Source organism: Bos indicus, chromosome 7 (genome assembly GCF_029378745.1).
Source record: "Bos indicus isolate NIAB-ARS_2022 breed Sahiwal x Tharparkar chromosome 7, NIAB-ARS_B.indTharparkar_mat_pri_1.0, whole genome shotgun sequence".
NCBI lineage: Eukaryota > Metazoa > Chordata > Mammalia > Artiodactyla > Bovidae > Bos > Bos indicus.
The window spans coordinates 34,822,021-34,847,689 of record NC_091766.1 but is presented as its reverse complement, the minus strand read 5'-3'; the positions used below and the strand labels follow the sequence as shown (position 1 = coordinate 34,847,689).

At 40.3% G+C, this 25,669-nt stretch overlaps 1 pseudogene; it reads left to right on the top strand.

The window, feature by feature from the left end:
• The first annotated feature begins 18,169 nt into the window (after positions 1–18,169).
• On the top strand, positions 18,170–18,256 carry LOC139184299 (small nucleolar RNA SNORA11; annotated as a pseudogene).
• Positions 18,257–25,669: the final 7,413 nt, after the last annotated feature.

The following is a 25,669-nucleotide window of genomic DNA, read 5'->3' as shown; positions in this document are numbered from 1 at the left end:
CAGTCTGTTGTTCCATGTCCAGTTCTAACTGTTGCTTCCTGACCTGCATATAGGTTTCTCAAGAGGCAGGTCAGGTGGTCTGGTATTCCCATCTCTTTCAGAATTTTCCACAGTTTATTGTGATCCACACAGTCAAAGGTTTTGGCATAGTCAATAAAGCAGAAATAGATGTTTTTCTGGAACTCTCTTGCTTTTTCGATGATCCAGCAAATGTTGGCAATTTGATCTCTGGTTCCTCTGCCTTTTCTAAAACCAGCTTGAACATCTGGAAGTTCACGGTTCATGTATTGCTAAAGCCTGGCTTGGAGAATTTTGAGCATTACTTTACTACCGTATGAGATGACTGCAATTGTGCGGTAGTTTGAGCATTCTTTGGCATTGCCTTTCTTTGGGATTGGAATGAAAACTGACCTTTTCCAGTCCTGTGGCCACTGCTGAGTTTTCCAAATTTGCTGGCATATTGAGTCCAGCACTTTCACAGCATCATCTTTCAGGATTTGAAATAGCTCAACTGGAATTCCATCACCTCCACTAGCTTTGTTCATAGTGATGCTTTCTAAGGCCCACTTTATTTCATATTCCAGGATGTCTGGCTCTAGGTGAGTGATCATACCATTGTGATTATCTTGGTCATGAAGATCTTTTTTGTACAGTTCTGAGGAAGATAATCAGCTTAGTTTAAAGCCTGTTGCTTTTGAGAAGCCAGTGGCATATCTACATGGATGGGTTCCACAAGCAGTAGGCAATACAGGACCCAAGCTTGGGGAAAGAAAAGGTCTGAAGTTGTTTTCTTTAGGAGTCAACAGCTTTTAAGTGACAGCTAAAGATATAGGTGGTTTTTAAAGAAAATCATCCTGGGGCATACAGAAGGAAAGCAACTAGAAAAAGCCTGAAATTAACCCGGGAATATTGAGTCATAGGATATTTCAGGGGAAGGTAGCTCACAAGTAAACACAGCATGTAACAGCACAAAAAACTACTAGGTTCAGCCCTGATTCTACTGAACCAGCAGAGATAAAACCTGTGCAAGCATGGCTTTCCTGATTATTTGAATCCATTCTATCTCTAGAGAGGATAGGAGATTATGTCAGATGGCTACCATTTAAATCTGCAGTGAGAGGTTTCATAATGCCTTTATCGTGAAAGGCTCAGGTCAGTTTCTACCTACTTATGCCCCCAAACAAAAATACTTTGGTCACAACAAGGGAATGCACAGTAGCCAGTTGTGTGGTTGTATGCATATAAGCTTCATGGACACTTCTCAGATCCCAACTTAGCCCAGGAATGTGGGAAGGAATAATAGGAAAGGCGGGCTAACAAAACTGTTTCTCATGTGTTCTCTGGACCACAGACGGTTAGAGTTGTTACTGGGTTCTGGGCCCCAAAAGACATAGTGCGTGAGTGCTCAGTCATGTCCAATTCTTTGTGACTCCATGAACCCTGCCAGGTTCCTCTGTTCATGGGGTTTCCCAGGCAAGAATGCTGGAGTGGGTTGCCATTTCCTCCTCCAGGGGACCTTCCCAACCCACATCACCTGTATTGGCAGGCAGATTCTTTACCACTGAGCCACTTGGTAAGTTCCAAAAGACATAGACCAGCCTCCAAGTGCCTTAAGAGCAAATGGCTGCAAGAAATTCTTCAAAGGCAATCATCAGGAGCTAAACCCTCAAACGCATTCCAGGTTAACTTCTCCACTTGAAGCTGGGCAATGCAACCCCATAAGGTCCCTCAACAACAGGGACAGAGAGGACTTAATCACTTTCCTATACCCCAAATGCATTCAATTCAAATACTTCAAACATTTAAACTAACCCAATCTATGCAGACTTCAAACAGCAAACTTAGAACAGTGGAATTATTATCATCCAAAACATTTTCTTCTTATGATCAATAAAATGCATTATATTTGAAAATTCAGACAATTCCCACAATATAACACTTAACCATAAGAGACCCATCCCAAAGCAATCATTTCAAAACACAATTTATTTAAAACTATCAGAACTGCTAATGACCTTCTAAGCCATCATTTATGGAAACACTTTCAAGATTTCTATTTGGGCAAACAAACCAACAAGGGGCTTTTGTGATTTTATCCTTGGAGAACAGGAGAAAGCTGACTGGCATAGCTCTGTAGATGACAGAAAGACAGTGGTTATTGCATGTCCAATATTTTAGCTTGTATTCATCAAGAGTTAGAAAGGTAGAAAGCTAAGCTGGACTGATTCTGACCCCAACGTACACAATGGTTTAGCAAGTTATTTGCTGAAGTCTCTCAGCACTCTCTCTCTGTGCCTCAGTCTTCTCGTCTATAAAATAGGGATAATATTTTATGTATCTTGTATGAGTGTTGAGAGTGTTAAATAAGGTAATCAGTATAAACACATAGCAAGTACTCTTATGTGTTTGCTCTAATTTTTCATTATAAAAATGAAAAAGTAAAGCACCATTTCGATCTGCATATCATGTGAGTTAAAAGAAATTAAGGAAAAAATCCTCAGCTTGAATAAGGTATTTTCATTTTTTAAAAACAAAGCTTTTAAACACATGCTTCTAAAGTCCAAATGCAGCCTATTTGATAAAGCTAGTATACATTATCTCTTCAGCAATATTTGACTTTTAGCCTAAATAGATGCCACAGAATTCCATTGTGTTGGACAATTTCTTGTAGAGGAGAATAAGTACTTTTATATAAATATAAGCCCAAGTCCCCTTAATTTCAGGCTTTAAAGCATTGAGAAAGGTTCTTAACTCTGAACCCATATCCTCGTTCATGGAAAGGAAACCATTTCACTAACTTGGAAGCACTTTCATTAAGATTAAAAATTAGATGATGTAGTAGTTTTGTTACTGCATTTCTCTTCTCTTTCAGTAGAAACACCAAACTTGTCCCAGAGTTTATCATTTATGGAACATATGTCAAGAGCTAAAGTCAAGAGCTAAGGCCTAGCAATGGTGAACTACAATCTTCAGATATCAATAAAACCACTATTTTTCTTTTTTTTTTTTTTTAATTTTATTTTATTTTTAAACTTTACGTAATTGTATTAGTTTTGCCAAACATCAAAATGAATCCATCACAGGTATACATGTGCTCCCCCTCCTGAACCCTCCTCCCTCCTCCCTCCCCATACCATCCCTCCAGGTCGTCCCAGTGCACCAGCCCCAAGCATCCAGTATCGTGCATTGAACCTGGACTGGCATCTCGTTTCGTATGTGATATTTTACATGTTTCAATGCCATTCTCCCAAATCTTCCCACCCTCTCCCTCTCCCACAGAGTCCATAAGACTGTTCCATACATCAGCGTCACTTTTGCTGTCTTGTACACAGGGTTATTGTTATCATCTTTCTAAATTCCATATATATGTGTTAGTATACTGTATTGGTGTTTTTCCTTCTGGCTTACTTCACTCTGTATAATAGGCTCCAGTTTCATCCACCTCATTAGAACTGATTCAAATGTATTCTTTTTAATGGCTGAGTAATACTCCATTGTGTATATGTACCACTATTTTTCATCCTTATTATTCATTGCATTTAAATCATGATAGTTCAAGCAATGCCTCGTCACATACCATCTCAGTGGGGGAGATAAATCTTATTAGACAGAGTTCATTAAATATTAAGTATGGAATTGAAGCTCAGCACTTATACCAATGATCACCAACACAAGTACAGGGATCATCCATATAATGGAAATAAGAGAAGCAGGTTGGGAAAGGGGAAGACTGCGACAAACTAGAGTTCATGCCCTTTCTAAAGTGAGCAGTGGCAGCAACATGGTTTACTTCAGTCCTCCGTATATAAGAACATAAGCCCAGTGTTGCCAGAGCTTGGTTTTTTAAAAGCCTGAAATCACATTTGTATGTAAAATATTCTGAATTCTAAATATCAGCATCAAGTTCTATGAAAAACAAATGAACAATAGAGGCCAAACAAAAATCCTTTGTGCCAAATTCAATCCATGGGCCATCAGATTACAATTTCTGATTTATAAATCATCATTATGATCACCATATGGCCAACCCTGGCAGAATCTCAAGAGTGGCCACTAATGTGAACCCTTTCCTTCCTACTACCTGTGACTAGCTTTGTTCTTCCCTCCATATCAACCAAGACTCACCAGATAATGTTAAACAGAACTTGGAAAAGATGTTTCAAAGAAGTAAACTTGCCTGACTAATTATCTCCAGTCCATCAATTAAATTCTTTTAATTTACCCAAGATACCCTCAAATGCCTTCTTTGGCAAGTCCTGGGCCATTGGTATTAAAAGGTCTGCCTGATGATGCAGGAGCAAAGAGGCAGGTCTATCTCAGTTCTGGCGGTCCCCTCCCCCATCAGGCCAATTGACCTTGACAGGAAGGGTGGTGAAAAATGGCTGGCTCTCATGCCCACTGACATTTGGAAGCACAGGTGCAGCCCAGAGCCCTGGCAGGATTCAGCCAGGCGCTCCTGTGACAAGCCCAAGCCTGAGGGGTGGACTCCCCTGACAGTCTAAGCAGGAGGCTGAATCTGTCACTGTCTGGCTGGAACGGCTGAAGCGGCTGTCTGGGACAAGTGCTGACACCAGACGCCTGAACAGGGGCTCAGTCAAGCAGGCATTTGTTACAGAAAACTCCCCTAACTCATATTTCACAGTGATCAGAGGCGGTGAGGCGGAGACCCAAAGAGGCTCGTCACTGGAGTATTAGCCATGGTGGTTATCACACAGGGACAGCTGGGCTGAAGCCAGAGAAGCCCTCTTTGGAGACAACAAATGTTCAGTGCCCTGGGGTGGTACATCCTTCCCATCCCCCATCTCCCAGCCGCCAATGCGTGGCACTCCAACACCCCCTTGAGGCTCTGAATGGAAAGAACACGAGGAGGATGTGCTGGGCAGGGGAGGAAGGCACAGACTTGGAGGTAAGGAGAGCCTGGAGACTGGGCCCTGCCTATGGTCATTCAGACCCAGACCCTGGCCTCTTCTTTCCATAGCCTCTCCTGATTTAAAGCAATGAGAGTCCTTTGGGACTTATCCTTATATAGAAAAGGGTTTTATTTTTTTTCTTTCATCAACGCTGCCCTACAGGGCACTCCACAATGCTCATTTCTGAGCTCAGTTGGTCTGATGGAATTGAAAGACAAATGAAAGAGGCAGAGGAAATGTCATCAAATTTAGTTTTTGTCTCAGGAGTTTCACAAACAACTGCGTGCCCCTCCCCAAGCCATTTTTCTAATTACATTGGCATGGCAATCAAGAGTGGTGATCATTTCCAAGCATCTCACCCATTAACTATGGATGCCCCACAACCCTGCTCCAAAGGCCATCCTGTATTGTTAGTGATTTTCCTCCTTTGGGAAACTTGAGAAGCAAGTTTAAAATAATAAGAAAAGACAAAATCTTTCTAGAATAACCCTGACTCTTTTGAATTCAAAACCTAAATAGCTTTGACATGACTAGAGATCCTCAGTTACACACTTAAAAACTGGACGATAGAAATAATTACTAGAATACTCACAAATATCTTAGTATCATATTTAGTCATTATGGTGGCAGTAATAATACTAACAGTAACCACTTACCTTTACTGGACACTTAGCATGTAACAAGCCTTCTTCTAAGCATTTACATGGACAGTAACGAATTCTCACAATAACAAATGAGATAGGAATATTATTATCCCAATATTACAGGAGAGGATACTAGGGTCTGGTCTTAATTGTTCAAGTCACATAGTTTGAAAGAGGCAAAATCTGAATTACAAGAAAACAGTGCCTTTACACATAGTACTAAAAATGTTTATTGACTAGTGTACTATGGGATGATGGTGAAAGAACTCAATTTAGAATTAGAACACCTTAATTTAGTCTTAATACATATGCAACACCTACCAATTAATGAGGAAAAAGATGACTACTCCAACAGAAATGTGAAGCAAAAAAACAGAAAATTTACATAAAATTTTGACAAGTGACTGAAAAAAGCACATATAAAATCTCACTAGTATTCAGATATTTGAAAATTATACCAACATGATATGTTAGCTTTTGCCTATCAAATTGAAAAATATCTGTTAAAATTGTAATATCCAGAGTAGGTAAGAGTATACTATCAGCCACTAGGGGAAAAAGTGTTGATTTATATAACATTTCTGAGGGGCAGCCTCATAATATATGTCAAAATCTTGCAAGTGGTTTATATCTTCTCTGGTAGTTTTAAAACACCGATGTAAATTCCTTGACATTCCCTTCATTGAGAGGTAGGGAATCTACATTCTGTCCTCTCTGAAATGGGGTGGGGTTGTGACTGCTTCAACCAGCAAAAATGATACCAAGTAAATAAAGCTTCCAGGTTTTATATTTTTGGGCTCCAAAATCACTGCAGATGGTGATTGCAGCCATGAAATTAAAAGACGCTTACTCCTTGGAAGGAAAGTTATGACCAACCTAGATAGCCTACTGAAAAGCAGAGACATTACTTTGCCAACAAAGGTCCGTCTAGTCAAGGCTATGGTTTTTCCTGTGGTCATGTATGGATGTGAGAGTTGGACTGTGAAGAAGGCTGCGCACTGAAGAATTGATGCTTTTGAACTGTGGTGTTGGAGAAGACTCTTGAGAGTCCCTTGGACTGCTAGGAGATCCAAGCAGTCCATTCTAAAGGAGATCAGCCCTGGGATTTCTTTGGAAGGAATGATGCTAAAGCTGAAACTCCAGTACTTTGGGCACCTCATGCGAAGAGTTGACTCATTGGAAAAGACTCTGATGCTGGGAGGGATTGGGGGTAGGAGGAAAAGGGGACGACAGAGGATGAGATGGTTGGATGGCATCACTGACTTGATGGACATGAGTTTGAGTGAACTCCAGGAGTTGGTGATGGACAGGGAGGCCTGGCGTGCTGTGATTCATGGGGTCGAAAAGAGTCGGACACGACTGAGCAACTGAACTGAACTGAACCTTCCAGGCTAGTTCATAAAGCCCATATATACCTTCCCTGTGCCACTCACATATTCTTGGAACCCTGAGCCAATTAATAAAAGTACTAGATGAATATCACCAGGCTCAAGTGGCCACATGTAGGAACAACATTCAGCAGTCTTAGCAGAGCCCAGCCTCTGAGTCTCCCAGCTGAGATCCCAGACCTCACAAAGCAGGAAACTACCACCCCTGCTGTGTCCTCTCTGAATTTCTGACATTCAAGAGCATAATAAAATGGTGGTTATTTAATGCCGTTAAGTTTAGGGTTGGTTTGTTACACAGTAACAGATAACTAGAATAACCTCTTACACAGGAATGACTCCTCTCAATTCTACTCTAAGGAAAGAGAGACATGCAAAAGAATTACACACAAAGATGTTTGTGGCATCATTGTTTAAAATAAGGTAAAATGGGAAACATACATTTAAATAATAAGGGCTTTCTTCATCCACTAATGAAATGTGGCTATTTAAAATCAAGTTTTGGGGACTTCCCTGGTGGTCCAGCAACTAAGACTCTGCACTCCCAATGCAGGGGCCCTGGGTTGGATCCCTGGTCAGGGAACTAGATCCCACATGCCACAACTAATTGTTCATAGGCTGCAACTAAAGATCTCATATGCCACAGCTAAAAAGACCCAGTGCAGCCAAATAAATATTTTTTAAAAATAATAATAAAGCACAGCAATGCAGATAATTTCAATGAGCCCTTTAAGAAAAAGAAATCAAGTTTTATAAAACTATTAATATGGGAAAAAACCCTTCATAACATATCTGAGTTTTTAAATAATATAGAATGCAGAAGTTCACTTTTTTGGGATAAAGTAAACATTAAATAAAATGCAATAAAACTGGATGAAAATATTCCAAAATTTAAATAATGGTTAATACTGAGTTGTCATATTATGGGTGATTTTTATTTCCTTCTTGATGATTTTCTGCATTTCTAAAATGCATAAAAGTAGTAGACAGTGTGCTAATAATACATGATATGACCTCATTATGGAAGACTTAAGTTCAAATTCTAGCAACATCTATCTTATCTATCAAACCAAGATAGTAACATCTACCTCAAAGGATTATTATGAGGTTAAATGATATAATAACTAAGTTCCTGCACCATGAACCCGGTAGGCATTCAGTCAATGGCTTTTTGAATTCAATAATAAGCACTTTGGCCAAATCTTCAAACACAAATCAGAATGAGCATTTGAAATAAATTCTAGAGCTCCCAAAAGAATAAAGAACATTAAGGTTTGACCTTGTGTTTCACCACTCATCTAAAATAAGTGGGATTTGCCCAAATTGCAAACCACTGTGGCAAACTACTGTGTCTCTCACTGCCACGTTTTGACCTTCTCTTTTCTCCCCCCTCCAGAAACATCAGTAGTTTAATGGATGGAGGAGCTTACATGTCTGTAGCAGGGTCCTGGAGTGACACCCCACAGTGTGCAGCAGACAGTGGGCAGGACTTGGTGGCTGTCTTCTCTTCAGGGGAAGGGGAGATTACCAGTTACAAGAGAATTGACGTCAGGTTTTGCCTCATTAGTTACCAGGGAAACCACCAGAGGGGCATGCCCTTTATGCCCTTGTTGATTAAAACAATCATCAGCTGGGGCCTGGGGCAAGTACTTAGGAAGGTCAGTCAAATGTAAATGGCATAGGTGAAACAGGCATTTGAAGGGCAGAAGATGTACAGAGAGCAAGAGAACAACCATCTTGAGTGGCATGACCATACATTCTACCCCAATGTACCCTGCATGACCCTTAAAATCTTGGTCCTCCTCTCTTCTGCAATTCCCTGGGATCAGGTGTGTAGAGGGGGACTGCAACCAGATACCATAAATGCAATGCAGACAGCAGCAGCCAAAGAGTATCAAGAGTAAGATACACCTGATCACACCTGCTCACAATGTAATCATAAAGAAATCTGGTGAAAAGAATTATGACTTTATAATCTTAACCCTTGAAAATCCTAATATCTGGCAAAAACCAAGAAACAAGTTATTGTGATTTCCTGATTGGAAAACTTAATGCTTCAATCTTCAGCCAAAGGAAGGTAAACTGAGACCCATTCAGCAATTAATGTTACAATATTTTATCCTATTTAAAATGACCCATGAAAAAATAAATAAATAAAATAAAATAAAATGACCTATGAATTCTCTTCTTCCAACTTTAGTTTCAAGTTACCAAAATCCAAAGAGACTATTTTAGATAGATGTTCCCCCAAACAATTATTTCTAAAGAGTTTACCTAAAATCTCTTTTATCTCCTTTATTCTTAGAGATCACAGAAGATTAAAGTTTCAGAGAGGTCAGATAGATCATTTACATCTCAAAGGCATAATAGAAGTACCAATTCCTTCTAGAAAGCCAGCTTAACCAATTATAAAAAGCTCACTTTGATACAATACCAGAGTCATTAGAGGCCATCATCCTCTAGATCTCTTGGCAGCTCCCATTAAACCAGGACAGCCCCCACAAGGCCCTGTCTACCTAACAGTAGACAGCCACCTACTCCAGAATTCCTTCCTCCCTCACAACATCTTTCAGAGTCATCCCTGGAAGTTTTGGGCCCCGCATGTCAGCTGTCGGCCAGCCAGGAATCATACCTGCAACTCTCAGGCCCTACATGCTAGTGGACAGTACCTGCAACTTTCCATTCCAGTCCTATATTTCTTGACATCTCAGCTCTCATGGGAGTTTCCTTGGTCTCCTGGCTGGTTCTGCCAATTGTTAGGTTGTACCACACAGGTCTATGAGGCCTATACTTACCCAGCTTCAAGACCAAAGAAAGAGCTAGGAGTCAGCAACAGAGAAATCAGTGGTCTAATGGATGGTGAAGCTTACACATATGGAGCAAGGTCCTGGAGTGACACCCCAGCATGTGCAGCAGAAGGCAGGCAGGACTTGGCTATCTTCTCTTCAGTGGGGAAAGGGGAAATTCTCATCCTGACCTTATTTATTACTACTGGTAATAAATAGTAATAAATTTACTGTTAATAAATAGATGGACAAGCACCAAGTTCTTCTGCTATGCCTAGTAGATGATAAACAAATAGTTGAGGTAAAGTGGAGAGGCTGGGCAGCAGTTGACTTTCCTCTCTGATGTGGAAGCCCTTTTCGTTATTAACTGTATCTGTTCCCACTGAGAGTGTGAAGAACATCTTAGACTGAAAGCCTTCCAGTGATCTATAAAGAACCATTCCTCTTACCTCTCTGGTTCATATTCTTCTCTTCATCCCCAGGCCACATTGCTGTGACTTTGTTAAATTAACACATATTAAGCAGAGCCCTAGAGTGTCAAATGATGAGCCATAGTTCAACTAAAGATCACAAGGAAACCAGAATAAGGTTTATCACTCAAAGGTTCTGGAGAAGGTACACAGCACATACCTGGAGGTGCCCATGGGGAAGTCAAGACGGTGCAGGCAGAGAGCACATGGCTTTTTTAGGGACTGTGGATGGACTGCTTTGGATTCCCAGACTAAGGTCAGATGGCTCAATTCAAAGCAAAAACAGCAGGGTTTCAGTAAGCTCCTAAGGGCACACAAGGGGGAGGAAGGCCCTGGGAAGACTAGTGCTCACAAAGACTGCTGGAGAAGTTATATCAGTTTATATTTGTTTGTGACTGCGTGCTCTGTTCTCTACAAACTGTCATCTAGGGCATGCAACTTTGGGATGGGCTAGTGTCAGGTCACGGAGAAGACAATGGCACCCCACTCCAGTACTCTCGCTGGAAAATCCCACGGACGGAGGAGCCTGGTAGGCTGCAGTCCATGGGGTCGCTAAGAGTCGGACACGACTGAGCGACTTCCCTTTCACTTTTCACTTTCACGCATTGGAGAAGGAAATGGCAACCCACTCCAGTGTTCTTGCCTGGAGAATCCCAGGGATGGGGAAGCCTGGTGGGCTGCTGTCTATGGGGTCGCACAGAGTCGGACACGACTGAAGCGACTTAGCAGCAGCAGCAGCAGTGTCAGGTCAAGGCCCTGCAGGCCACTTGGCACCAAATCATGCCAAGACAGCAATATCATGGAGTAGTTTAGCTGACTTCTTGGCACATATGCACATTCTTGATCATAAACAATAAAGAACATAAATGAACAAACAATATAAATAAATAGCAACAGGAGCTAAATTCTGTGGAGACCCCCTCTGTGACAGCACTGTTCTCAGCACTCTGCTGGCATGAGCTCCCTTAATCCTCACTGTAATGCTATGATGCTATTAGCAGTGCTGCTCCTCATGTGAGGAATCAGAAACACAGAGGAGGGAAGTAACCTACTGAGCTAGAGAGCAAGACAGCATGTCTTCCCCTAAAAAGAAAAGAAAGAATGGAATGCTTATGCCCATTTTCTCCTTCAAAGACTCCAATGAGGTGGCTGTAGAAGAAGAAAAGAGAAGAAGAGACACTGTAGAAATTATGACTTGGGTGAATGAGAACCTGAAAAGTTATGAAGAGAAAGCTTTGGTAGAATTGAGGACAGCTGATAGATTTCATCATTAGGTTGAGTACTTAGTTATCATAAATTAGTCATATTCCTGTTTCTCATCTGTATAATGTATATATGTTGCATTTAACATCAACAATTAGGAAACCAGAATTGAAAGAGACATGTGTACTCCAATGTTCATCGCAGCACTGTTTATAATAGCCAGGACATGGAAGCAACCTAGATGTCCATCAGCAGATGAATGGATAAGAAAGCTGTGGTACATATACACAATGGAGTATTACTCAGCCATTAAAAAGAATACATTTGAATCTGTTCTAATGAGGTGGATGAAACTGGAGCCTATTATACAGAGTGAAGTAAGCCAGAAAGAAAAACACCAATACAGTATACTAACGCATATATATGGAATTTAGAAAGATAGTAACTACAACCCTGTATGCGAGACAGCAGAAGAGACACAGATGTATAGAACAGTCTTTTGGACTCTGTGGGAGAGGGAGGGGGGGATGATTTGGGAGAATGGCATTGAAACATGTATAATATCATATAAGAAACGAATCGCTAGTCCAGGTTCGATGCAGGATACAGGAAGCTTGGGGCTGGTGCACTGGGATGACCCAGAGTGATGGTATGGGGAAGGAGGTGGGAGGGGGGTTCAGGGTGGGGAACACGTGTACACCCATGGCAGATGCATGTTGATGTATGGCAAAACCAATACAATATTGTAAAGTAAAATAATAATAATAATAATAATTTAAAAAATAAAAAGCCAAAACTCTAAAAAAAAAAATTTTTTTTCAGTTTTCATTTTGTGTTGCAAACCCAGAGGAATGAAGTATCACATAAACAGAGTATTCAGCTCCAATTCTTATTGTGTAATATAACCCTAACCTAGCCTGTAAGCTTTATAAAAATACAGATTCTTTTACTTCATTGTATTCCCTACAATACTATGTATACAGTGATTTATCTACAAAGCTTTCCCATCAATGAACTTACGACAAAAGAAATTGTAAGGAAAACATCTCATTGGCTATTCAACTTACAACTCAAGAAGGAAGAAAATACACGCAGCTCAGCTTACTAATTATTCATTCATATGTCAATTTGAGGCATAGGAAAATATTTTCCCATAGAAGGTGTATAATATATGTCTTTGAATACAAAAATAACTAGAGTTCAGATTCATCTAAGTTTCAAATGAAAGCACTAACATCTTATCCCACAAATAAGACATTAGCATTGCACTTCTGGACCTGGGGTGGCACATGAAATATAAAGAATGGAGAATGGGGGAATGGGGATGAAACATGGGCACCGTGAGTCTGGAGACTAAGAGAGCAGTCCAAGGCAGGTACTACTTAGTCAGCTCTCCTGCCCCAACTAGATGCTCCAGCCCATCGCTACAGACAAGTGGCAAGCTAGAGGAGCTGTAGGTGGGAGTGATCTTGGTGAGGCAGCAGTGAGCAGTGGCATGAAATGAGATCTTAATTCCTCTTCCTGGAATTGAACCTGGGTAGCCTGGATGAGAACCAGGAATTCTAGTCACCAGACCAGCAAGGGTGAAAGGCCAGAAGGTATTTTTCCCTGGATCTTTGTCTCCAGTGAAAAATGTATTTGTTATGGAGGCAAAAACTGTAAATGCAGGTACAAGGTTTGCCATTAGAACTAGCTCAACAATAAGTGGGAGATCACACAGAGAAATGGTTTGTTTAGTTAAGATAGAAGCAACGCAGAGATGCATACTTGGAGAGAAAAGGTGTGGGTGTCCCCGCTAGTGAGGAGGAGTGCAGTAACTCTTTCCAGTCTTTGCTTACCTTTAGCCAATTATCTGGTTTATTTTGCCACACCTGACCTACCCTGGGACCCTCCCCTAGGTACACATGCACCCCTCAGCCAAAACAGATCTTGAATCAAAGGTTTCTGGGAGGAGCAAGACTCATTATGGCCTGGCATTATCCCCTGACTTTTTGACCCCCAAGGACCCTTTCTGCATATGTGTAGTGTCTTCCTTGTCCCAAAACATGGGGAGGGGGAGTGGAGATCCCTTAATCCTTTACTCAGACAGGGTTTTGCCCCTTTTTATCCTTGCCATGACAATTATCTCAAATTGTTTAAAAGAGAGAAACACTACCCATTTACTCTTTTTCTGTTGTTACTTCCATTTCAGAGGGCAAACAGGAGGCTGGAGCCCACCTATCTCCTCTCTCAGGAAATGCAAACAGGAGGCCTGTTGTAAATGTCTAACCTGGAACCCGTCTATCTCCTGCCTTGGGAGGAGAGAGTTCTGTAGCAGGAAAGGAGAGGGAAAGAAAAGGGACCAGGGAAGCACTGTTGTCCAGTAGGAAGTAAGGCAAACCCAGCCACCTATGGCCAGGGAGGGCTTTCTTGTGTTACCACCTGGGAGACCCTGGGCTCATTATTTAATCTCTGCCTGGTACACAGCAATAATCAAGTATACACTTCACGATGAATACAGTTTTAAGCACTTTACAGGTATCACCTCATTTAATTCTTAAATATTCTTAGGAAAGAGAGGTCCAGAGAAGCTAAGTATCCTGGACAATGATGCCACTCAGGTCACCCCTTCTGAAGGCCTGTTGCCCCAGCTGCTGGCAGAGAGCTGTCCACTCCCAGCCCCTTGAGGATGCCTTGCCAAACAGAGCTGCCTCTACTCAAGTCAATCCCCCTCAGGGTGACCCACCTCCAATGACTGACCCCTGCGAGTGTCTCTTTGCCCTGCTTAAGGCTCCAGAGCTTCACTTCATGGCTGCCCATCTTGTCCCTCTGCCCTGTCCTGCTTCTATTGCCTTCTTCTTTCATTTGTTAGGCCAATAACACACCAGAATAAAAAATGTGTACACTAAACTCAGGCTTCACTGGTGGCTCAACAGTAAAGAATCCGCTTGCAATGCACGAGCCACAAGAGATGAGGGTTCGATCCCTAGGTTGGGAGGATCCCTGGAGAAGGGAATGGCAACTCTCTCCAGTATTCTTGCCTGGAGAATTCCATGCACAGAGGAGACTGGTGGGCTACAGCCCATGGGGTCACAAAGAATTGGACACAACTGAAGTGACTTAGCATGCACACTGCTGCTGCTGCTGCTAAGTCGCTTCAATCGTGTCCGACTCTGTGCCCACCAGGCTCCGCCGTCCTTGGGATTCTTCAGGCAAGAACACTGGAGTGGGTTGCCATTGCCTTCTCCAATGCATGAAAGTGAAAAGTGAAAGTGAAGTCGCTCAGTTGTGTCCGACTCCTAGCTACCCCAGGGACTGCAGCCTACCAGGCTCCTCCGTCCATGGGATTTTCCAGGCAAGAGTACTGGAATGAGGTGCCATAGCATGCACACACACACATACTAAACGCATCTCAGAGTCTATGTCCGAGAAAATCCAAACTGGCACACTAAGTAACTTGCTCAGGACACAAGGATCCCCAGTGGGGACCCCAATCCAAGCATAATGGTTCCAGAGCCTGAGCTCCTAACTGCTCTGTTCCACTGCCTTACACCCAGAGCCTTCATTACCCAAGACTCCTACCACAGTCTACACAAACTCTGACTTTTCATTAGGTAGATGGTTCAGGTAAAGATTTTGCCTCCCAACTGCCAAACAGAATTTTAGTTATATAAGGGAGAGGCACGCAGCCGTCTGTCTCTGGGAATAGATCTTATATTAACAGAATCTACCCTAATTTCATCTCTCCCCCTTTTTCAAAGTATTCTCAGTGGCATGCCAAGTCAGTAAGAACTTAAGATTTCCTGAACTTCAGAACTGAAGATTAAAAGGACAGAAAATGAAGTCCACAGAGCAAGCTTCCTCTTTGGATATCCTAGCTTAAAACTGACCATTTTAAAATATGGTGAGAGATTGTCTACCCAGTCTAAGAAGCTAATTTTCTAAAAGACAACTTTCCATGATGGACAGGCTAAGATATTTTTCAAGTTAGTATTTTCTTCCACTCTGTTGATATCCTCAGTTTAACTTCCAATTTCCATAATATAGAAGGCCAAAATACCCTAATGTTGATTTAAACAACTGTGAGTTCCCCAATATACCTTGTTTTGATTTTGCTTTCTTTCTTCTTTTGCTATGGGGTTCATAGATGCCTCTTCTACAGTCACAGTATTTCATTTACAAACATGTCACACTGTCTAAATTTAACCTAATTAGCAAGCCAGGGCACCTAATCCTCAGGCATTTTCCCACTCCTCCAGACCCCCCTCACTCCAATAGTCTCAGTTGTCAATGCAAAGTCATTTCCAAAAACCAAGACAGGATAAATGGAAACTGGTTTTCACCACAGAGAAAACAGTCCCATCCTCCCTATTTTCTGGGACCTGAGTTTCTTCAGGGGTTTTTAAATCTCATTAAAGACTACAACAAGTTCCACAGCTGCTGAGGAGCCTCAGGATAATTCAAGCTGATGCCTTTCATTCCACTTCCTGGAGTGTTGGTAACCAGGATGGGGCAGTCACTACTGTGAACCCCATCTTAGATCTGTGCTGTTCAGCGAAGTCATGGTGTTCAGTCATTATGCAGTGCATTTTCACCCTGCCTCCAATTGTTCTGGTCATGTCAAAAATGTAGCTTTGATGCCTACATTGCATTGAAGAAAAGAGGAAAAAGTAATAGAAAGAAGGGAGTAGGATTAGCAGCTCAAAAGTTTTAAAAATTTTGATCTCATTGAAATGAAAACATACTTTATCTACCTTCTTCAGATGTTACTGATTGCATTAATTCCAGACATAAGTAAGTCAGTAGGTGCCTTTTTTATTTTCCAAGCTGGTGATGTTTTTCTACAGGGAGCCTGCAAAGGAAAACTGTCTCTCTCCTAGTGCTCCTAGGCAAAGCATTGAAGTACAATCCCAACAAAATCAAAGTGACAGCTAGAAGGCACCCCTAATTGCCAGCTCACTGAGTTCTTTCAGGACTTGAATACAATTGTCAATTATCAAGGTCTCTTTGTAGACTAGACAAGTAACAATGAATGTAAGGTCTAAATTAGACTTTCCAAAAAGACATTGCTACCTTTTCACATCTGATAGCAGTATTCAACGGCAAACCCAAGATCAAATGTAAACTAAGATATTAGGAAAAGGCATCAAAGCAACTATAAAATAAATTATTAAAATCTGTTAGTAACTGTGTTTAATGCAAAGTCACATAGTCACAGTTAACATATTTTGCACACCAAAAATGAACACATACCTAGTACATGGTCTGACCATAAAAATTACTTCAATAACTCTCTAGTGAGTGACCCCTGCGTGCTATGCACTCACTTTTCTCAGCACTGCAGGTAAAGTTGTGAACAAAACAGGCAAGGTCCCTGCCCTCATGGAAGTTACATTCCAATAACAGTTATACATAAAATTTAATATTTCTTAATCACATATCTTTCATCCCCTTTGCATATAAATCATAAGAAAATAATGGGAAAGGGTTGTAAATTGGACCAAGAAATACTTAGGAACTAAGTCGCTGGGGGACACTGAAGGGACTCACTCTCTTTACTGTCATCTCACTTCACAGATTAAATGACAGAACTTTATGTCCATCCAGTCCAGTCCCCTTCTATGCTGAATCACATTCAAATCATTCTAGACTAAAGAGAATCTGTGCCACTTTTAAATGTCTTACATGGCATTTGAAGGAGATTGGGTCTACTGGACAAGAAAAAGGAGAAATGGACCTGTCTCTTCCTCTCTAAGCTTTTAAGACCACAGTTATTTCTGTCAGGGGAAATGAGAAAAGAATCACATGACTTACAAACCCCTGGAGGGAGATCTTACTGGATAAAGCATCATTGTTACTATTTAATACACAGTATTCAGATAGCTGAAAGGAAGCAGTAAGCAGGTATCCATGTTCTTGACACTTGGTTCTGTTTGTCCAAATTCTCCTTTTAATGTTTCCCGCTTTCCTGTTGGCTGTTGTAGCATGCACTCAAAGTAGAAGTAGGGTTAGTAAGTTGGAAATACTGTCTCACTTACATGGCTTTTTATTGGAGAAAATGAGAATGAAAGAACTGATTTTCTTCTCCCTCTCTGTATACACATTCCCTAAGCATCTTCACTCATTCTTCTGATTCTATCCATCATTAACTCCAAATTTGTTTAACTCCAAATCTCTGCATCTAAGTAAATTTAATAGATGCCATACTAGTATTTAAAACTCAACAGAGCCAGCACTGGGATCATGGCTTCCCCCATGCTCTACATACTGATTCTCTTCATGTATCCTATGTCTCAATGAAGGGCACCACCATCATGTCCAAAGTCACCTACCACTCAAGAAAAACTATAACAGGAACATGCAACAGTCACCTACAACAACAGTTGAGAACCAGGAAAAGATACTGCTGAAAGAATTTTTTAAAGACAGAAACAAATGGAAAAATATCCATTTTGATGGATTGGAAGACATAATATGGTTAAGATATCCAATTTCCATCAATGGTGGTGCCATAAAAAATTTGAGAAAGAGAATGAATGAGAGGCCACATTATTAGAAAATAACTTTGAAAAAAAGACTGATGTGAATGGACAGGGGAAAACAGGCAGTACTGAAAAATGGATGCTGGACTTGATATGTGAGCCTCTCCAGCCCTTCCCTCCTACTGTCAGAGTTTAGAGAGGGTTGAAATATGGGAAGAGATTAAGGGAATTGATCTCTACATCCACTTCCTTGCCCTGTCCCTATTTAAATCCATCCTCTTTAGCCATGTCATTTTTCTTTTTCACTTAAAATGTCTTTCACATGACACAAATCTGGGTTCATGGTGACAAGGGGTACAAAACTTGCAGCCTTCCTATGAACAAACACCCAACACATCCCTGCACTTCCATGTGGCTGCTGGGCAGGACCAATGGAATGGGCTGAATACTGGAAGAAAAGCTACAGTATTTAGTGGGGAAGCTTGCCACCTACGGCCTGTCTGGTCCATGCATGGGTGGACCATGAGAGACCTTATAAAGGCTTTGAACGGAGAAAGAAAAATAGATTCCAAGTACATGCCATTCTGAAAAAAAAAAAGCAAAACTATGGAAACAATGATAAGATCATTGGTTGCCAGGAGATTTGGGGGGATGAAAAAAGACTAGTTTTTATAAGCAGTGAATATACTTTGAATGACATTATAATGATGGATATATGTTATTAAACCTTTGTCCAACCCCAGAGAATGTGCAACACTACTTATTTCATTAAAGTTAATCCTAAGATGAACTGGGGGGAAAAAAGTCTTTGATTTTTGTTATCATCCCTACTCTGCCCAACAGAAACCATAGTAATCAATTCTCTGTTCCAAGTTATATATATAAATATGTTGAAAAATTCTGTCCTCAGGTTTGATGTGTTCAGTGTACACTTCCTTTCTGTCCACTTTCTAAGCCGAAAACAATACCCTACCAGTTATCACCCAATGAGCTGTAAAACATTCAAGGTTGCACTTTCTCCACAAAGTGAAGAGAAGGCCATAGAATGTCTTAAAAGAAAATGTACACTTCAGAAAAATGTGGAATGTGGGGAAGGATGGGGAATAAGCTCCCCCCAACCCAAGAAGGAGAGACTCATAAGACTACACTGTTTCCAGTAGACAAATTAGCAGGACCTATGCAAGTGATTTTTGCATAAACAACAAAGACCTCTCCAAGTATTTCCTTCAGTCCATTGAGCAGTAAGCCCCAAAGCATCCCTGACTGGGAGGAAGAAGCCAGAGGCTATCAGCCAAGGGACACTTGAGTCTTTGCTTTTATGTCATTTATTTCTTTTAAGTGACCTCTGCCACTTTGGCTTTATGTGTGGGCACTCATCCTTTACAAGCAAATACAATTGTGAGGCATTTTCCTCTGTGTATAGTTAGATAATGAATTCTTCCTGTTGAAAAGTGACCTCAAGAGCCCGGGACCTCATTTCATTTCAATTTGTGCCAATGAACCACTTGACAAATAGCTCTTTTTAGAGTCATGTATAACTTTGGGTTTTAGTCCTAAGCATTGTTGTGCTTCTGACAAGGACAAATCGGGCTGTACAATGTGTTTCCTATCCTCTGCAGGGCCAGTGATTACAGAACTAGCTGGGTGGGATCAGCATTGAGTATTTCGCTGTGATTCATTTGCTTTGAGTACAATTACTACAAAATCACAAAGTCCTGGATGGGCTAAAAATCACCAAATAGAAAGCAAACTTACTTTTAAATATATAAACACACAAAGATATACACACACATGAAGAGTCCTGATTCAAGAGTGTTCTTGGAATTCCTTAGTGTCTAATGCAAATAATTTCACATTTCTAGTCAGTTTTTGTTCTATGAGACCTAGAGTTATGTTCCTCCTGGTACTCTTGAAAAGCACTGAAGTTCTCCTGTTAGAATTCTGTCAGCTCTTTTTTGAACACAAGTGATAAACCAAATTTGCACACTGTTGATCTAAAATTCTAGTCTTTAATATGAGTGTAATAAAATGACATTAGGAGTCATGCCTGTCCAAACACCACAGGAACTCTGCCAGGGATGCTTGGAATAGCTGCCATTTGCTCATCTCTTCTCAGCCCGAAATTATTTAAACTTTACCTGTTTCCATCTCAAATTATCTTATAACTGCCTTCATATTATAGGTTTATACCCAAAGTAGCTACCATACCAACTGGCACCCAGACATCAGGGACATGGAATTGGCTATCTCTTTTTTCTCACCTGATACAGTCTGATCAGTATTTACAGAATTATCTAAGGAGAGAAAAATTGCCTTCAATCTAGAAACTTACTAAAGGAGTCATCTAATACATTCTTCAGTATGAAGTGCTCCACAAAGCTTTATTTTCAAAAACTGCCAAGTTATTTGCTGTTTAGAAAATATACCTGTATAATTTGATTCTTGTTTTCCAAGTGAGACTACCGAAATTACATTATGATCAATGTACACTATTTTTAAGATTTTTATCTAAATTACTAGAAATTAAAAACTACTTTCAAAAGTTTCCAAAACTGACATGGGAAAAATTCATGCATTATAGATACGAAGAACTGACTCACTGGAAAAGATCCTGATGCTGGGAAAGATTAAAGGCAGGAGGAGAAGGAGACAACAGATGAAGGAGGAAGAGATGATTGGATGGCATCACTAACTCAATGGACCTGAGTTTGAGCAAGCTCCAGAAGTTAGTGATGGACAGGTAAGCCTGGCATGCTGCAGTCCATGGGGTCGCAAACAGTCAGGCATGACCGAGCAACTGAACTGAACTGACACTTAGTTGTGGGGCTTCCCTGGTAGCTCAGACAGTATAAAATCTGCCTGCAATAGAGGGGACCCCAGTTTGACCCTTGAGTCAGGAAGACCCACTGTAGAAAGGAATGGTAACCCACTCCAGTATTCTTGCCTGGAGAATTCCATGGACAGAGGAGCCTGGTATACTGCAGTTCATGAGGTCGCAAAGAGTCAGACATGACTGAGCAACTAACAAACATACACATCCTTAGTTGCCTGTGAATTCCTGTTGTGTCGGTCTCTAAATCAAAAGATACTAATGCCCACTCTGTATCCTTAATAGAAGATTGTTTAACAATTTGTGAGTACCTTTCCAAATAGGAAAAATTCTTCAAAATATTTTAGAAAAGTATCTCTCTAATTGAATGTCTATTATGAGCACTCCTTCTAACTGACCATTGAAATCTTCAGAAGGCCAGGAAATCACAAGAGCAATTGGCATGGCATCTACTATCCTCCACCTGGACACCTGCAAGTCCCGTGACCTAGGGCAGACATGTGACTTTTCTAAACTTGAATTTCCTTATCTTTAAACAAACATGGGACTAACCGGACTTCATTTTCAACAGTATGGTGGAACAGATATGTGAATAGCCTCTAACGGACAATAACCAAAAATACTGAATAATGTATTTTTAAAATCTTTAAAATCCATCACTGACAAGGCAAGCAAATGAGGACTCTTGAGAGCAGGAAAAAAAAAAAAAAAAAGTGAACACTGGAATTTAGAAAGGTGAACAGAGCTTCAAGGAATGTTTTCATCCTGAGGTCATCAAATTAACCCAGGGACCTTGAGCCTCAGATTTGAAGTGGGAAAGAAAATAAGCCTGGAGCTACCTAGAGCTGTCTAATAGGGGATCTGTACATAAAGTGGACTCTAAAGTCCTATGCAAGTGTAAAATAGAAATAAATGTTCCTTTCAGCAAGGGATAAAAGAGAAACTTAACATTTCTCAACCTGGCCTCCTCTGATCTGAAGTTGGTCTCCTCTGATATTTCATAACCATCACCAGCCACCATATGTGCTTCTAGCCTGAGTCCTAACACTACCTTTGTGATCCAGAAAAACACCAACCTAGTTACTTAATTTCCTACATCAGTGAAGTGAAGTGAAGTGCAGTGAAAGTTGCTCAGTCATGTCTGACTCTTTGCGACCCCATGGACTAGACAGTCCATGGCATTCTGCAGGCCAGAATACTAGAGTGGGTAGCCTTTCCCTTCTCCAGGGGATCGTCCCTACCCAGGGATCGAATCCAGGTCTCCCACAGTGCAGGCAGATTCTTTACCAGCTGAGCCACAAGCGAAGCCAAAGAATACTGGAGTGGGTAGCCTTTCCCTTCTCCAGCTGATCTTCCCAACCAAGGAATCAAACTGAGGTCTCCTGCATTGAAGGCAGATTCTTTATCAACTGAGATATGAGGGAAGTAGTATCACCAAACATCCATCAAAAATAAAAATATAACATATACACAAATTTTTATCAGACTATAAAAATCCCATCAAATAACTTTATGAGAAATATAAGCTCAGAGTACATATAATAATACTATAAAACACACACATACAAATAAGAACCAAAAGAAATCAGATATATAAAGATTTATCCACTGAAATGATCAAACTCAGATCATAAAATAAGTGTATTTAATATATTTAAAGATATTAGAAAGAATACTTCAAATATGTGAAGAAAGTAATTGAAAATAAATAAAGAAATATTGAAAAAAATAAAACTTTAAGAAAATATAATATTTGAAATTTTTAAAAACCTGCATGACAAAAAAAGAAAACTACAGGCCAATATCACTGATGAACACAGATGCAAAAAATCCTCAACAGAATTCTAGAAAACAGAATCCAGCAACATATTAAAAAGATCATACATCATAACCAAGGGCTTTATGCCAGGGGTGCAAGGATTATTCAATATTTGCAAATCAGTCAATGTGATACACCACATTAACAAATTGAAAGATAAAAACCATATGATTATCTCAACAGATGCAGAGAAAGCCTTTGACAAAATTCAACACACATTTATGATAAAAAAAAAAAATCCTCCAGAAAGCAGGCATAGAAGGAACATACCTTAACATAATAAAAGCCATATATGATAAACCCACAGCAAACATCAGATCAGATCAGTCGCTCAGTCGTGTCCAACTCTTTGCGACCCCATGAATCACAGCACGCCAGGCCTCCCTGTCCATCACCAACTTCCAGAGTTCACTCAGACTCAGGTCCATCGAGTCAGTGATGCCATCCAGCCATCTCATCCTCTGTTGTCCCCTTCTCCTCCTGCCCCCAATACCTCCCAGCATCAGGGTCTTTTCCAATGAGTCAACTCTTCGCATGAGGTGGCCAAAGTACTGGAGTTTCAGCTTTAGCATCAGTCCTTCCAAAGAAATCCCACGGCTGATCTCCTTCAGAATGGACTGGTTGGATCTCCTTGCAGTCCAAGGGACTCTCAAGAGTCTTCTCCAACACCACAGTTCAAAAGCATCAATTCTTCAGTGCTCAGCCTTCTTCACAGTCCAACTCTCACATCCATACATGACCACAGGAAAAACCATAGCCTTGACTAGACGAACCTTTGTTGGCAAAGTAATGTCTCTGCTTTTGAATATGCTATCTAGGTTGGTCATAACTTTCCTTCCAAGGAGTAAGCATCTTTTAATTTCATGGCTGCAGTCACCATCTGTAGTGATTTTGGAGCCCAGAAAAATAATACTCAATGGCAAAAAAATTTAAAGCATTTCCCCTAAAGTCAGGAACAAGACAAGCGTGCCCACTCTCACCACTACTTTTCAACATAGTTTTGGAAGTTTTAGCCACAGCAATCAGAGCAGAAAAAGAAATAAAAGGAATCCAGATTAGAAAAAAAGAAGTAATACTCTAAATGTTTGCAGACGACATGATCCTCTATGTAGAAAACCCTAAAGATACCACCAGAAAATTACTAGAGCCAATCAATGAATATAGTAAAGTTGCAGGATATAAATTAATACACAGAAATCCCTTGCATTCCTACACACTAACAATAATAAAACAGAAAGAGAAATTAAGGAAACAATCCCATTCACTATTGTGACAAAATGAATAAAATAGGAATAAATCTACCTAAAGAAACAAAGGACCTATATATAGAAAAGTATAAAACACTGATGAAAGAAATCAAAGATGACACAAATAGATGGAGAAATATACCATGTTCATGGATTGGAAGAATCAATAGAGTGAAAATGAATATACTACCCAAAGCAATCTATAGATTCAGTGCAATCCCTATCAAGCTACCAATGGTATTTTTCACAGAACTAGAGCAAATAATTTCACAATTTGTATGAAAATACAAAAAACCTAGAATAGCCAAAGCAATCTTGAGAAAGAAGAATGGAACTGGAGGAATAAACCTGCCTGACATCAGACTACGTGTCAAAGCTATAGTCATCAAGACAGTATGGTACTGGCACAAAGACAGAAATATAGATCAATGGAACAAAATAGAAGCCCAGAAATACCTATGGACACCTTATCTTTTACAAAGGAGGCAAAAATATACAATGAAGAAAAGACAATCTCTTTAACAAGTGGTGCTGGGAAAACTGGTCCATCACCTGTAAAAAATGAAACTAGAACACTTTCTAATACCATACACAAAAACAAACTCAAAATGAATTAAAGATCTAAATATAAGACCGGAAACTATAAAACTCCTAGAGGAAAACATAGGCAAAACACTCCCTGACATAAACCACAGCAGGATCCTCTATGCCCCACCTCCCAGAGTAATGGAAATAAAAGCAAAAATAAACAAAAGGGACCTGATTAAACTTATAAGTTTTTGTACAATGAAGGAAACTATAAGCAAGGTGGAAAGACTGCCTTAAGAGTGGGAGAAAATAATAGCAAACAAAGCAACTAACAAAGAATTAATCTCAAAAATATACAAATAACTCATGCAGCTCAATACCTGTGTCAGAAAAATAACTGACGCAATCAAAAAAGGGCCAAAGAAATGGACATTTCTCCAAAGACATACAGATGGCTAACAAACACATGAAAAGATGCTCAACATCACTCATTATCAGAGAAATGCAAATCAAAACCACAATGAGGTACCATCTCACGCCAGTCAGAATGGCTGCTATCAAAAAGTCTACAAACAATAAATGCTGGAGAGGGTGTGGAGAAAAGGGAACTCTCTTACAGTGTTGGTGGGAAGGCAAACTAATATAGCCACTATGGAGAACAGTGTGGAGATTCCTTAAAAACTGAAAATAGAACTGCCATATGACCAGCAATCACACTGCTGGGTATACACACCGAGGAAACCAGAATTGAAAGAGACATGTGTACCGCAGTGTTCATTGCAGCACTGTTTACAATAGCTAGGACATGGAAGCAACCTAGATGTCCATCAGCAGACGAATGGGTAAGAAAGCTGTGGTATATATACACAATGGAATATTACTCAGCTATTAAAAAGAATGCATTTGAATCAATTCTAATGAGGTAGATGAAACTGGAGCCTGTTATACAGAGTTAAGTAAGTCAGAAAGAAAAACACCAATATAGTATATTAATACATATAAATGGCATTTAGAAAGATGGTAATGACAGCTCTATATGCAAGACAGCAAAAGAAACAGTTACAAAAAACAGACTTTTGGACTCTGTGGGAGAAGGCGAGGGTGGGATGATTTGATAAAATAGCATTGAAACATGTATATTACCATATGTGAAATAGATGACCAGTCCAAGTTCAATGCATGAAACAGGGCACTCAAAGCCGCTGCACTGGGACAACCCAGAGGGATGGGATGGGGGGAGGTGGGAGTGGGGTTCGGGATAGGGGACACATGTACACCCATGGCTGATTCATGTCAATGTATGGCAAAAACCACTACAATATTGTAAAGCAATTAGCTTCCAATTAAAATAAATTACTTAATTTAAAAAACATGCCTGCATGAAAT